This window comes from Macaca mulatta, chromosome 8 (assembly GCF_049350105.2).
Source record: "Macaca mulatta isolate MMU2019108-1 chromosome 8, T2T-MMU8v2.0, whole genome shotgun sequence".
NCBI lineage: Eukaryota > Metazoa > Chordata > Mammalia > Primates > Cercopithecidae > Macaca > Macaca mulatta.
This window is the reverse complement of record NC_133413.1, coordinates 113,922,847-113,935,691: the sequence shown is the minus strand read 5'-3', so window position 1 is coordinate 113,935,691 and position 12,845 is coordinate 113,922,847. Positions and strand designations below refer to the sequence as shown.

The following is a 12,845-nucleotide window of genomic DNA, read 5'->3' as shown; positions in this document are numbered from 1 at the left end:
TCTCTGTTCAGAGCCACCTAAAGCTAAGGGTGGAGTGACACAAGCACCCCTGTGGCCACCACCACTATGACTGCACTGAGTCAGACTTGAAGCCAGCACAGCGCTGGGGCTTGCCCAAGGCCTGCTGCAACCACTCCATGGCTACTTCCTATTTTGCTCAAGGCCCTGGGGCTCTGCAATAAGCAGGTGGCAAAGCCAGACAGACCTGTGTCCTTCTCTTCAGGGCAGGGAGGTCCCCCAGGCCCAAGGTGGGTCCAGAGGTGCCATCTGGGGGTCAGGGACTAGAGTCAAAAACCTTAGAAGTCTACCTGGTGTTCCATTTTATTGTGGCTGAGCTGGTAATCAAACCACAAGACACAGTCCTTTCCACTCTTCCCTCCTCTTTCCAAAGGCAGAGGAGCCTCATTCTGTAGCTATCATTACCCGCCAACCACAAGGAGTATTGCTAGACTAATACAGATATTCCTTTAAGGTCCAAGGTCTCTTAAGTCAGCTTATTGTGAATGCTGCCTGGCCTGGGACTTACCCTTCCAGGCATGGACTCCCCTCTAGCCCAAGACACGTCCAGAAATACCATCCAAGAGTCAAGTCCTAGAATTGGGGACCCCAAGAGTCCACTTGGTGCTCTATCCCCCTGTGGCTATTTTGGTACCTAAGGTGCAAGACAAAGTTCCCTTTACTTTTCCCTCCACTTTTCTCAAGCAGAAGGAGTTTTTCCCCATAGCCACCACAGCTGGTAATGTGCTGACTCTCGTCTGATGCCAGCAAGTCTCACAAGCTTACTCAAGGTCCTCGATGTAGTACCTAAGTATTGCTGCTGGTTATTCAGGGCTCAGGGGCTCTTCAATTAGCAGGTGATGAATGCTGCCAGGACTGGGTCCTTTCCTTCAGGCAGTGGGTTCCATCCTGGCCCAGGATGTGTCTAGAAATGTCAACCTGGAGCTAGGGCCTGGAACAGGGACCTCGCAACTCTGACGAGTGCCCTATCCTGCTGTGGCTGAGCTGGTATTCTAAATGCAAGACAAAGTCCTCTCCACTCTTCCCTCTCCTCTCCTCAATTGGAAGAAAGAGTTCTCTTTTGTAGCAACAAGCTGTGCAGCCTGGGTTTAGGGGAGGAGTGATGCCTACATTCCCCGGCTGCCCCAGTGGTGTCTCAGTATGTTGCATGCCACCACCCCCAATTCACTGTCTCTCAGCCTAGTTCGGTACTAGGACTCGCCTTAGAGTTGCAGTCCATATGGCCTAGACTGCTTTTCAAGTTTACCTGGAGAGACGGCACACTGCAGCCTTTGGTGGTGAGGTATCCTTATGGGGGAGATGATTGGTGGAGGCTTCTATCCACCATTTTGCTCCTCCTCTGACCTCACGTTTTTGTAAGTATAAGATCATGTCATCTGCAAACAAACCTAATGTGACTTCTTCCTTTCTAATTTCAATGCCCTTAATTTCCTTCTCTCGCTTAATTGCTCTGCCCAGGACTTTCACTTTTATGATAATTAAAAGTGGTGAAAGCAGGCATCCTTGTCTTGTTCTGGATCTTAAAGAAACCGCCTTCAATTTTTCTCCATTCAGTATGATGTTAGCTGGGGGATTTTCACATATGGCCTTTATTATTTTGAGTTATGTTCCTTCTACATTCAGTGTGTTGAGGGTCTTTAGCATAAAAGGATGTCAAATTTCAATGAATACTTTTTCAGCATCTACTGAAATGATCATATAGTTTTTGTTCCTGGTTCTTTTAATGTGATGTATTATTCATTTACATATGTTGGCTCATGCTTGATTCTCTGGGATGAATCCCACTTGACCATGGTGAATGATCTTTATAATGTGTTGTTGAATTTGGTTTGCTAGTATTTTGTTGAGCATTTTACATTTATGCTCTGCAGTCTTCTTATTTTGTTGTGTCCTTGTCTAGTTCTGGTATCAGGGTAATGCTTGCCTAGTAGAATGAGTTTGAAAGTATTCCCTTCTCTTCAGTCTTTTTGAGGAATTTGAATAGACATGGTATTAGTTCATCTTTAAATGTATCGCAGAATTCAGCTATGAAGCAATCAAGTTGTGGGCTTTTCTTTTGATGGGAAACATTTCATTACACTGTTGATCTCATTACTCATTACTGGCTTGAGGTTTTATATTTCTTTACGGTTAAAGCTTGTTAGATTGGATTGCATGTGTCCCCTGCTATTATTGCATTGCAATCTATCTCTGCCATTAGATCTATTAATGTTTGCTTTATGTACTAGGGAGCTCCAGTGTCACATCCACAGAAATGCATAATTGTTATGTCATCTTGTTGAATTGATCCCCTTTATCATTTTACACACACACACATGCACACATGTGTTTTGTATTTACAGTCTTTGATTTGTAGTTTATTTTATCTAAGTATAGCTACTTCTGCTTGATTATGGTTTCCAATTGCAATAAAATACGTTTTTCCACCCCTTCAAGCTTAGTCTATGTGTATCTACAGGTGAGGTGGGTTTTTTGTAAGAAACATACAGTTGGTTCTTGTTTCTTTAGCTATTCAGTCACTCTATGCCTTTTAGTTGGAGAATTAATTCCATTTACATTCAAGGTTGTAACTGATAAAGACTTACTACTGCCATTTGTTGCCTGTTTTCTGGTTGTTCTGTAATGCCTATCTTCCTTTCTTACTGTGTCCTTTGGTGGCTGATATGGTTTTGCTCTGTGTACCCACCCAAATCTCATGTCGAATTGTAATTCTCAGTGTTAGACGAGAGACCTGATGGGAGGTGATTGGATCATGGGGGCAGATTTCCCCCTTGCTGTTCTCATGATAGTGAGTGAGTTCTCACGAGATCTGGTTTTTTAAAAATCTGAAGCATTTCCCTCTTCACTCTGTCTGTCTCCTGCCACCATGTGAAGAAATACTTGCTTCCCCTTTGCCCTCCCACCATGATTGTAAGTTTCCTGAGGCTTCCCAACCATGCTTCCTGCACAGCCTGCAGAACTGTGAGTCTTTATTCATAAATTACCCAGTCTTAGGTAGTTCTTTGTAGCAGTGTGAGAACAGACTAATACAGTGGTTAAGCAATGCTTCTGGTATTCTATTTTAATTCATTACTTTTTATTTTTAGTGAATCTATTGTAAGATTTGGCATTGTGGTAACCATGAAGCTTATAAAAAACATCTTATAGGTTAAGAGGTTATTTTAAAGAAGTGAAAACTTACCTTACATCACAAAGAAAACAGAAAAAAAAACTCTACACTTTAAATCAATCCTCTCACATTTTGACTTTATGTTGTCTCAATATACATATATAGACTTTCTCTTAAAAGGTAGGTGTAACTATTATTGTTAGATTTGTCTTTTGGGCTTCATACTAAAGTTATGAATGGATTGCACACTGTAATTACACTATTTTCTGGGTTTGTCCTTGTACTTAATTTTACCAGTAGGTTTTATACCTTCAGATGTTTTCTTTTTGCATGTATTTTTTCCTTTCAGATTGAATAACTCCCTTTGGCATTTCGTGTATGTGTGTGTGTGTGTGTGTGTGTGTGAGACAGAGAGAGAGAGACAGACAGACAGAGAGACAGACAGAGAGAGAAAGAGAGAAAGAAAGTATCGCTATGCTGCCCTGGTCCTTAACTCCCAGGCTCAACCAATTCTCCCACTTCTTTCTCCCAAGTAGCTGGGATTACAGGCACATGCCATTGTAACTGGCTCCCTTTAAGTATTTCTTCCCATATTCGTGGTGGTGAATTCTCCCAGCTTTTGTGTATCTGGGAAAGACTTTCTCCTTCATGTCTGATGGATAGTGTTTGCTAAATATCTTTTTTTTTTTTTGAGATGGAGTCTTGCTCTGTTGTCCAGGTTGGAGTGCAGTGGTGCAACCTCAGATCAGTGCAACTTCCACCTTTCAGTTTGGGCGATTCTCCTGCCTCAGCTTCCTGAGTAGCTGGGATTACATGTGTGTGCCACCATGGCCAGCTAATTTTTTTTTTTGTATTTTTAGTAGAGATAGGGTTTCACCATGTTGGCCAGGGCTGGTCACAAACTCCTGACCTCAGATGATATGCCTGCCTTGGCCTCCCAAAGTGCTGGGATTACAGGTGCAAGCCACTGTGCCCAGCCATGGTATTCTTAAAACGGCAGATTTTTTTCCTCAGCACTTTGAAAATGTTGCTTCACTCCCCTCCTGAAATGTATGATTTCCACTGAAAAGTCTGTTGCCAGAAACAATGGAGCTCCTTTATGTGTTGCTTTTTTTTTTTTTTTTTTTTTTTTTTTTTTTTTTTTTTTTGACAGGGGCTCACTCTGTCACCCAGGCTGGAGTGCAGTGGTGTGATCTTGGCTCACTGCAACCTCCAACTCCCAGGCTCAAATGATTCTCCTGCCTCAGTCTTCCAAGTAGCTGGGATTGCAGGTGCACACCAATTCCACTCGGCTAATTTTTGTATTTTTAGTAGAGATGGGGTTTCACCATGTTGGGCAGTCTGGTCTTGAACTCCTGACCTCAAATGATCCACCTGCCTCGGCCTCCCACAGTGCTGGGATTAAAGGCATGAACCACAATGCCTGGCCGATATGTTAGTTGCTTCTTTTCTCCTGCTGATTTTAGAATTCTCTCTTTGTCCTTGACCTTTGAGAATTTGATTATATTCCTTGGGGTACTCTTATTCGGCTCTAATCTGTTTGGTGTTCTCTTTGACCTTCCTGCACATGGATATTTATTTCTTTTCCAAGGTTAGGAAAGTTTTCTGTTATTATTTCTTTAAATAATCTTTCCACTCCTTATTCTTGCACAATTCCCTCTGGAACATCAATAAATCTTAGATTTGCTCCTTTAAGGTAATTTCCTACATCTTGTAGATGATCTTCATTCCTTTTAAATTTTTTCTTATTCCTCTTCTATTTTCAGTATTTCATATTTCAGTATTTTCAAAAACCTTGTCTTTGAACTCACTAATTCTTTCCTCTGCTTCATCCATTCTGCTACTGAGAGGCTCTAATGAGTCTGTCAGATCAGGAAATGTATTTCTCAGGTCCAAGGTTTCTGTCTGGCTTTTAAAAAGTATTTTAATTTCTTTGTCAAATTTCTTTGATGATTTCTGAATTGTTTTTTCATTTTTGTAAATATTTATTTTCACTCATATTGGGTAAATACCAAGAAATGAAATGGATAGATCACACAGTAACTGTATTAATACTTTAATTTTTTTTAAATTATACTTTAAGTTCTGGGATACATGTGCAGAATGTGCAGCTTTGTTACATAGGTATACACACGCCATGATGGTTTGCTGCACCCATCAACCCGTCAACTACAATAGATATTTTTCCTAATGCTATCCCTCCCCTAGCCCCCCACCCCCTGACAGGCCCCGGTGTGTGATGTTCCCCTCCCTGTGTCCATGTGTTCTCACTGTTCAATTCCCACTTATGAGTGTTAGGTTGAAATAGTGTCTCATTGTGGTTCTGATTTGCACTTCTCTGATGACCAGTGATGATGAGTATTTTTTCATGTGTCTGTTGGCTGCATAGATGTCTTCTTTTAAGAAGTGTCTGTTCATATCCTTTGCCCACTTTTTGGTGGGGTCGTTTGTTTTCTCTTGCAAATTTAAGTTCCTTGTAGATTCTGGATATTAGCCCTTTGTCAGATGGATAGTCGGTAAAAATTTTCTCCCATTCTGTAGGTTGCCTGTTCACTCTGATGATAGTTCCCTTTGCTGTGCAGAAGTGCTTTAGGTTAATAAGATCCCATTTGTCAATTTTGGCTTTTGTTGCCATTGCTTTTGGTGTTTTACTCATGAAGTCTTTGCCCATGCCTACATCCTGAATGCTATTGTCTGGGTTTTCTTCTAGGGTTTTTATGGTTTTAGGTCTTACATTTAAGTCTTTAATCCATCTTAAGTTAATTTTTGTATAAGGTGTAAGGAAGGGGTCCAGTTTTAGTTTCCTGCATATGGCTAGTCAGTTTTCCCAATACCATTGATTAAACAGGTAATTCTTTCCCCATTTGCTTGTTTTTGTTCGGGTTATCAAAGATCAGATGGTTCTAGATGTGTTATTTCTGAGGCCTCTGTTCTGTTCCATTGGTCTGTGTATCTGTTTTGGTACCAGTACCATGCTATTTTGGTTACTGTAGCCTTGTAGTATAGTTTGAAGTCAGGTAGCATGATGCCTCCAGCTTTGTTCTTTTTACTTAGGATTGTCTTGGCTCTATGGGCTCTTTTTTTGTTTTTATATGTTATCTTGGCGATCATTTAGTTTCCTTAAAACTGGTATTTTGAATTCTTAGAGAGTTCACATATGGCTGTCTCGTTAGGGTCAGCCACTGGTTTCATTCTTTCTCCATTTGAGGAGATCATGGTTCCGTCTGCTGTTGTTTCTTGTGAACGTACATTTATGTCTTTGCATTCAAGGATTAGTTATTTATTCCAGTCTTACATATCTGGCTTATTGTGGTTTTTACTGGATATGTTTGCTTACAGATGCTTTGTAATTTACATGTTGATTTTGTTTCTTATGATTGTTTTGTTTTTTTCTGCCATGTTGCTGCGTCCTTTTTGGCACTAGCTGGTGCATTAAACCTAAGTTTGCCTTGGTTTAGTAAACATTCAGAGTGCCACCCATCCCAGATGAGTCCCAAAGGGGATAGCCTTACAGTGTGGGAAGGCTGGCTAGGGATTCATGCCCAGGGGACCTGTGGAACAAACCTCCTACAGCATGGCATCTCCTTTGGCTGACCTACATAGCAGGGTTTCCATGCTGAGGATAGTGGTCCTGCCCTCCCAGTTTTGTGTCTGGTTGTTCTCAAGGATAATTTTTCCTTCAAGTACTCCTGATGTTTTCCCTGGGTTGAGGCAGGGACAGTCTCCTGCTAGGAAACTCAAGTTAAAAGGAAAACTAGTTATCCACCTTGATCTCACTTTTTCCAGTGTAGAAACTGTAGTTTTGGGGAAACTTTCTGCATATTTGGTGCCAGGCAGATTGTGGGGAGAAGCATCATGGAAGTCCAATTCTCTTAATCTGTTCAGAGTTTTTTCAATTCTCCGTAGTCTCAGGAACTGTCTCTTCTGCATATTTGAGTTCTGGGATATTACTGGTGATAATCTCAGTGCTTTATGTATGTGTGTTTATACATATATATATGTGTCTGTTTATATATAAATTATATACAAAACATAAACATATTATATATATATTTCCTGTGGTGGAGGGAGTGTAGCCAGCTTCAGTTCACCACCTTTGAAACCAATATTTGTGGTAATTTGTTACAGTAGCAATGGGAAACTAATATAGGAACATTATAAACAATGTTGCAGTGAACATTCTTGACTTTTTTTTTGGTGAGTACATGTATTCATTTCCGCTGAGTATATACCTAGGAATGAAATTTCTGGGTCATATGATATCATAGGTTCAGCTTTGGTAGATACTGCCCATTTTCCAAAATGGCTAAATTTAGTTTAAACTGCTAAAAACAATGTATCAGAGTAGCAATTGTTTCATAACCTTACAACACCTAGTATTGTCTCTTTTTTAAGCCACTCTAGTGGGTACACAGTAGTGTTTCATTGTGGTTTTATTCTGTATTCCCATTGCGACTAATGAAGTTGAGCACTTTCCACATGTTCATTGGCCATTTATATAAGTTCTTTTATCTAGTAATCTCATAAGTGTCTTTCCCATTTTTTAATTGAGTGATATGTTCTCTTATTGATTTCTGTGAGTTTTATATATTCTGGATATGAGTCCATTGCCAGATAAATTAGGACCTTTTGATAGTAAAAAGGGACACATTCTTGTGACTCTACCAAGAATCCTTCCATGTAAAAATTTTTAAGGGCTACAATGCTGATATTGTGATTGCTATCATAGGCATTCAATGTAATATTGCTAAAAGTTTAGATTTAAAGTTACTTCACAGCAAGGGCTAGAAATATCTTCTATCTCCTTTGTATCTTTGGCAGATCCTAAGCATTAAGTACACATTTGGTGTACACTAAGTAAACATTTAAATCAAAGAATGTTCTAAGGTAAACAATGTATTTCTCTTCCCGAGGGCTTTCCTTTAACCCACCAGTTACAATTACTAAAGCTCATGAAAATGTCTACCAGCCAAGTACCACTCGTGTAACACTGAAACAATGGAGGGAGTCCCAAGAACCAGGGAAGACCAAGAAGCATATCTATGAAGAGTAACCAAAGACAGCTTAGAAAGACAGAATGGAATTGCAGTGAATCCAAACATTATAGACAGCGAATGACATTCTTGGTATAGTTCCATATCAGAGGAATAAAGTGAAGAAATAAACAGAGAAATTAATCTCTAAAAATAAGAGCAAGTCAACCATAATAAACTAAAGCAAGGAGTTCAGGACAAGGTTATGAACAATATCAGTCTGTGAGATGCTTGCTTTTATATACCAAAGCTTAGTGGAAACTACACAAAGACTGGTGTTGGAGAGAACTGTCTGAAGATTCATTGTTATAAAAAAGAATGGCAAAAGCACTCCATACTAGAATTATTATGGTTTGTCCAAATATCTTTTTATGTATTAAAGTGGGGGAACCTAGGGCAAATATGATATCCAGTTTTTATTTGAATCGCATCCAGTAAGTGTTATCTCTTGGGTCGTTCTAAGCAGATTACAATATAAGTAAACAGTTCAACTTGCAAAAGAATGAAGCATACATACACTGGCCAGATGAAACACTTTTAGACAGGAAAAAATATATATATATTGCTTGCTGAAGTCAATGGCTAATTGGGAACATTTAAGATGCAAAAACCTGAAACAAATAAATACAATACTGACATGCCAGTGAAAATAATACAATTAATTATCTAAAACCCTTTGTTTTTGCCCATACCTAGGAATACATCAAACCAAGTAGGTAAAAGATCTCTATAGGGAGAACTAAAAAACACCGAGGAAAGAAATCACAGAGGATACAAACAAATGGAAAAACATTCCATACTCATGGATCAGAAGAGTCTATATCATTAAAATGTCCAGATTGCCCAAAGCAATCTACAGATCAAATGCAATTCCAATCAAATTACTAACATCATTTTTCACAGAATTAAAAAAAAATCTAAAATTCATATGGATCCAAAAAAGAGCCTAAATAGCCAAAGAATTATAAGTGAAAAGAACAAAGCTGGAGGTATCACATTACCCAACTTCAAACTGTACTACAGGATTATAATAACCAAAACGATATGGTACTGGTACAAAAATAGACACAGGGACCAACATAACAGAATAGAGAACCCAGAAACAAAGCTGCACACCTACAACCAAATGATCTTAGACAGTCAACAAAAATAAACAATAGAGAAAGGATACCCTATTAAATAAATGGTAATGGACAAACTGGCTAGCAATATGCAGAATAATGAAACTGGACCCCTAACTGTACCTTATTCAACAGTTAACTCAAGATGGATTAAAGACAAGGCTGGCTGCTGTAGCTTGCACCTACAACCCCAGCACTTTTGGAGGCTGACACAGGTGGATCACTTGAAGTCAGGAGTTCAAGACCAGCCTGGCCAACATAGTGAAACCTCGTCTCTACTGAAAAAAATATATATATACACATATATATATGTATAAATTAGCTAAGCGTGGTGGCGTGCACCTGTAGTCCCAGCTACTTGGGAGGCTGAGGCATGAGAATCACTTGAACCTGAGAGGCGGAGGACCTGAGCCAGGATCACACCACCGCATCCAGCCTGGGCAACAGAGTGAGACTCTGTCTGGGGGGAAAAAAAATGGATTGAAGACTTAAATTTAAGGGTAAGGCCTCAAACCATAAAAATCCTAGAAGAAAACCTAGGAAATACTCATTTGAACATTGGCCTAGGGGAAGAATTTATGACTACAACCTCAAAAGCAAATGAAGCATAAACAAAAATTGACAACTGGGACCTAATTGAATTCAAGAGCTTCTGTACAGCAAAAGAAGCTATCGACAGAGTAAACAGACAAACTACAGTATGGAAGAAAATATTTGCAAACTATGTATCCAAGTACTAATATCCAAAATCTATAAGGAACTTAAATAAGTTGACAAATAAAAAATAAATGACCCCATTAAAAAGTTGGCAAAGAGCATAAACAGATACTTCTCAAAAGAAGACATACAAGTGGCCAACAAACATATGAAAAAATGTTCAACATCACTAATCATCGGAGAAATGCAAATAAAACCACAATGAGATACCATCTCACACCAGTCACAATGGCCATTAAAAAGTGGGAAAAAAACAAAACAAAACCGATAGTGGCAATGCTGCAGAGAAAAGGAAATACTTACACACTGTTAGTGTGAATGTCAATTAGTTCAGCCCCTGTGGAAAGCAGTTTGGAGATTTCTCAAAGAGCTAAAAATAGAACTATTCAACCCAGCAACCTCATTACTGGGTGTCTACCGAAAGGAAAGAAGTCATTCTACCAAAAAGACACCTGCACTTGTATGTTTATAGCAGCACTATACACAACAGCAAAGTCATGGAATCAACCCAGGTGCCCATCAACAGTGGACTGAATAAAGGAAATATGAGATAGATAGATAGATAGATAGATAGATAGATAGATAGATAGATAAACATGGAATACCACAGAGCCATAAAAAAGGATGAAATCATGTCCTCTGTGGCAACACAGATGCAGCTGAAAGCCATTAGCCTAACTGAATTAACACAGAAACAGAAAATTAAATACCACATGTTCTCCTTTATAAGTGGGAACTAAACAATGGGTACATACAGACGTAAAGATGGAAACAATAGACACTGGGACTCCAAAGCCAGGAAGGGGAGAAAGGGGTAATGAATGAATAACGACCTATTGCGTACTATGTTCAATATTTGAGTGATGGGTTCAAAAGCCCAAACCTGAGCATTACACAATATATCCATGTAACAAACCTCCACATGTATACCCTGAATCTAAAATCAAAAAGAAAAATAAAGGCAAAAGACAAACTCTATCTTAATCACTAAAATTATGCTAGTCATTATGCTTTAACAAGCGTGATCTTATCTGGATTCAATATATTTTTTAAAGTAGTCTAAATAATATTTTGAAAAGTATATTTTGTCATTATTTTATCTGCTTCATTTTTCTTTTTTTCCATTTAAGACTTTTTAAGGTTATTATAAATCAAATTTCCTTTAAAATATAGATAGCTTTAAACCATTTTGAAACTTCCCGAAGTGATGTGTTTTCAAAAGTTAATTAGTTTAAGATTTGCATTATTTAACGACTCCAACAATGTACTACCAGCAAATGATCCCACCTAAAAGAAACACAACTCATTTAATGAGTCTGTAATCAAAACTGACAATACTGTTAGCCTCTGACAGATGCCACTGAGCTTTCAATGATTAATACAGAACTCTCTGTTGTTAAGCATCATGGTCAACAAAATGTTTATTTTGTGGACATGTGGAGTTTTTTAAAATATACCCAAGATTACTTTCTTTAGGGAAACACTCTCCTCCATGCCTTATGGTTCTAGTAAGACTAGCTATGGGCCTAGGCACATGACCCAGCTCTGAGTAAACATGGTACCATCATTTCCTTGCACAGAGTGACTGGTCTGAGAAGGGCATGTGACAGACAAAGCAGAGATAATAAGAGTTCTTCCCTAAGCAGACAGTACAGCATAGTGGCAAGCACAGAGTCTGCCTGGATTTTAATTCTTGGCTCTATCACTAACTAGTTAAATAATCAAACAAGTAACTTAATTGGTTTGTATCTTAATTTCCTCATCTTTGAAATGTAGCTACTAACAATACCTTCCTCAAAGAGCTATTATGAAGATAAAATACAGTATAACATACATAAAGTGTTGGCATGGTAATTAGCATATAAAAAGCATTAAATACATTTTAATATTAGTTATCAATACCATTATGTCTGGGCTTCTGGATTGGGTGGGGACTTGGAGAACATTTCTGTCTAGTTAAAGGATTGTAAACACACCAATCAGTGCTCTGTGTCTAGCTAAAGATTTGTAAACACACCAATCAGCACTCTGTAAAAACACACCAGTGTTCTGTGTCTAGCTAAAGGTTTGTAAACGCACCAATCAGCACTCTGTAAAAACACACCAGTGTTCTGTGTCTAGCTAAAGGTTTGTAAACGCACCAATCAGCACTCTGTAAAAACGCACCATGCTCGCTACGGCAGCACATATACTAAAATTGGAACGATACAGAGAAGATTAGCATGGCTCCTGCACAAGGATGACATGCAAATTCGTGAAGCGGTCCATATTTAAAAAAAAAAAAAAATGCACCAATCAGTGCTCTGTGTCTAGCTAAAAGTTTGTAAACGCACCAATCAGCACTCTGTAAAAATGCACCAATCAGTGCTCTGTGTCTAATGTCTAGCTAAAGGTTTGTAAATACACCAGTCAGCATTCTGTAAAAATGGACTAATCAGCACTCTGTAAAATGTACCAATCAGTGCTCTGTAAAATGGACCAATCAGCAGGTCGTGGGCGGGGCCAAATAAGGGAATAAAAACTGGCCACCCGAGCCAGCAGTGGCAACCTGCTCCGGTCACCTTCCATGCTGTGGAAGCTTTGTACTTTCGCTCTTGGCAATAAATCTTGTTGCTCCTCACTCTTTGGATTCACACTACCTTTTACGAACTATAACACTCGCCAAGAAGGTCTGCAGCTTCACTCCTGAAGTCAAGCAAGACCACGAACCCACCAGAAGGAAGAAACTCTGGACACATCTGAGCATCAAAAGGAACAAACTCCGGACACACCATCTTTAAGAACTGTAACACTCACCACGAGGGTCCGCGGCTTTATTCTTGAAATCAGCAAGACCAAGAACCCACT

At 39.1% G+C, this 12,845-nt stretch overlaps 1 protein-coding gene and 1 non-coding gene across 6 annotated transcripts in view; one reads left to right on the top strand and one right to left on the bottom strand.

Annotated features, from left to right (window-relative positions):
• RIMS2 (regulating synaptic membrane exocytosis 2) overlaps positions 1 to 12,845 on the bottom strand; it is a 747,502-nt gene that overhangs the window by 667,674 nt on the left and 66,983 nt on the right. The window lies entirely within an intron of this gene.
• Positions 12,166 to 12,272, top strand: LOC114680561 (U6 spliceosomal RNA). Its single transcript, XR_003732761.2, has one exon. It is a non-coding gene; the product is annotated as a U6 spliceosomal RNA (small nuclear RNA).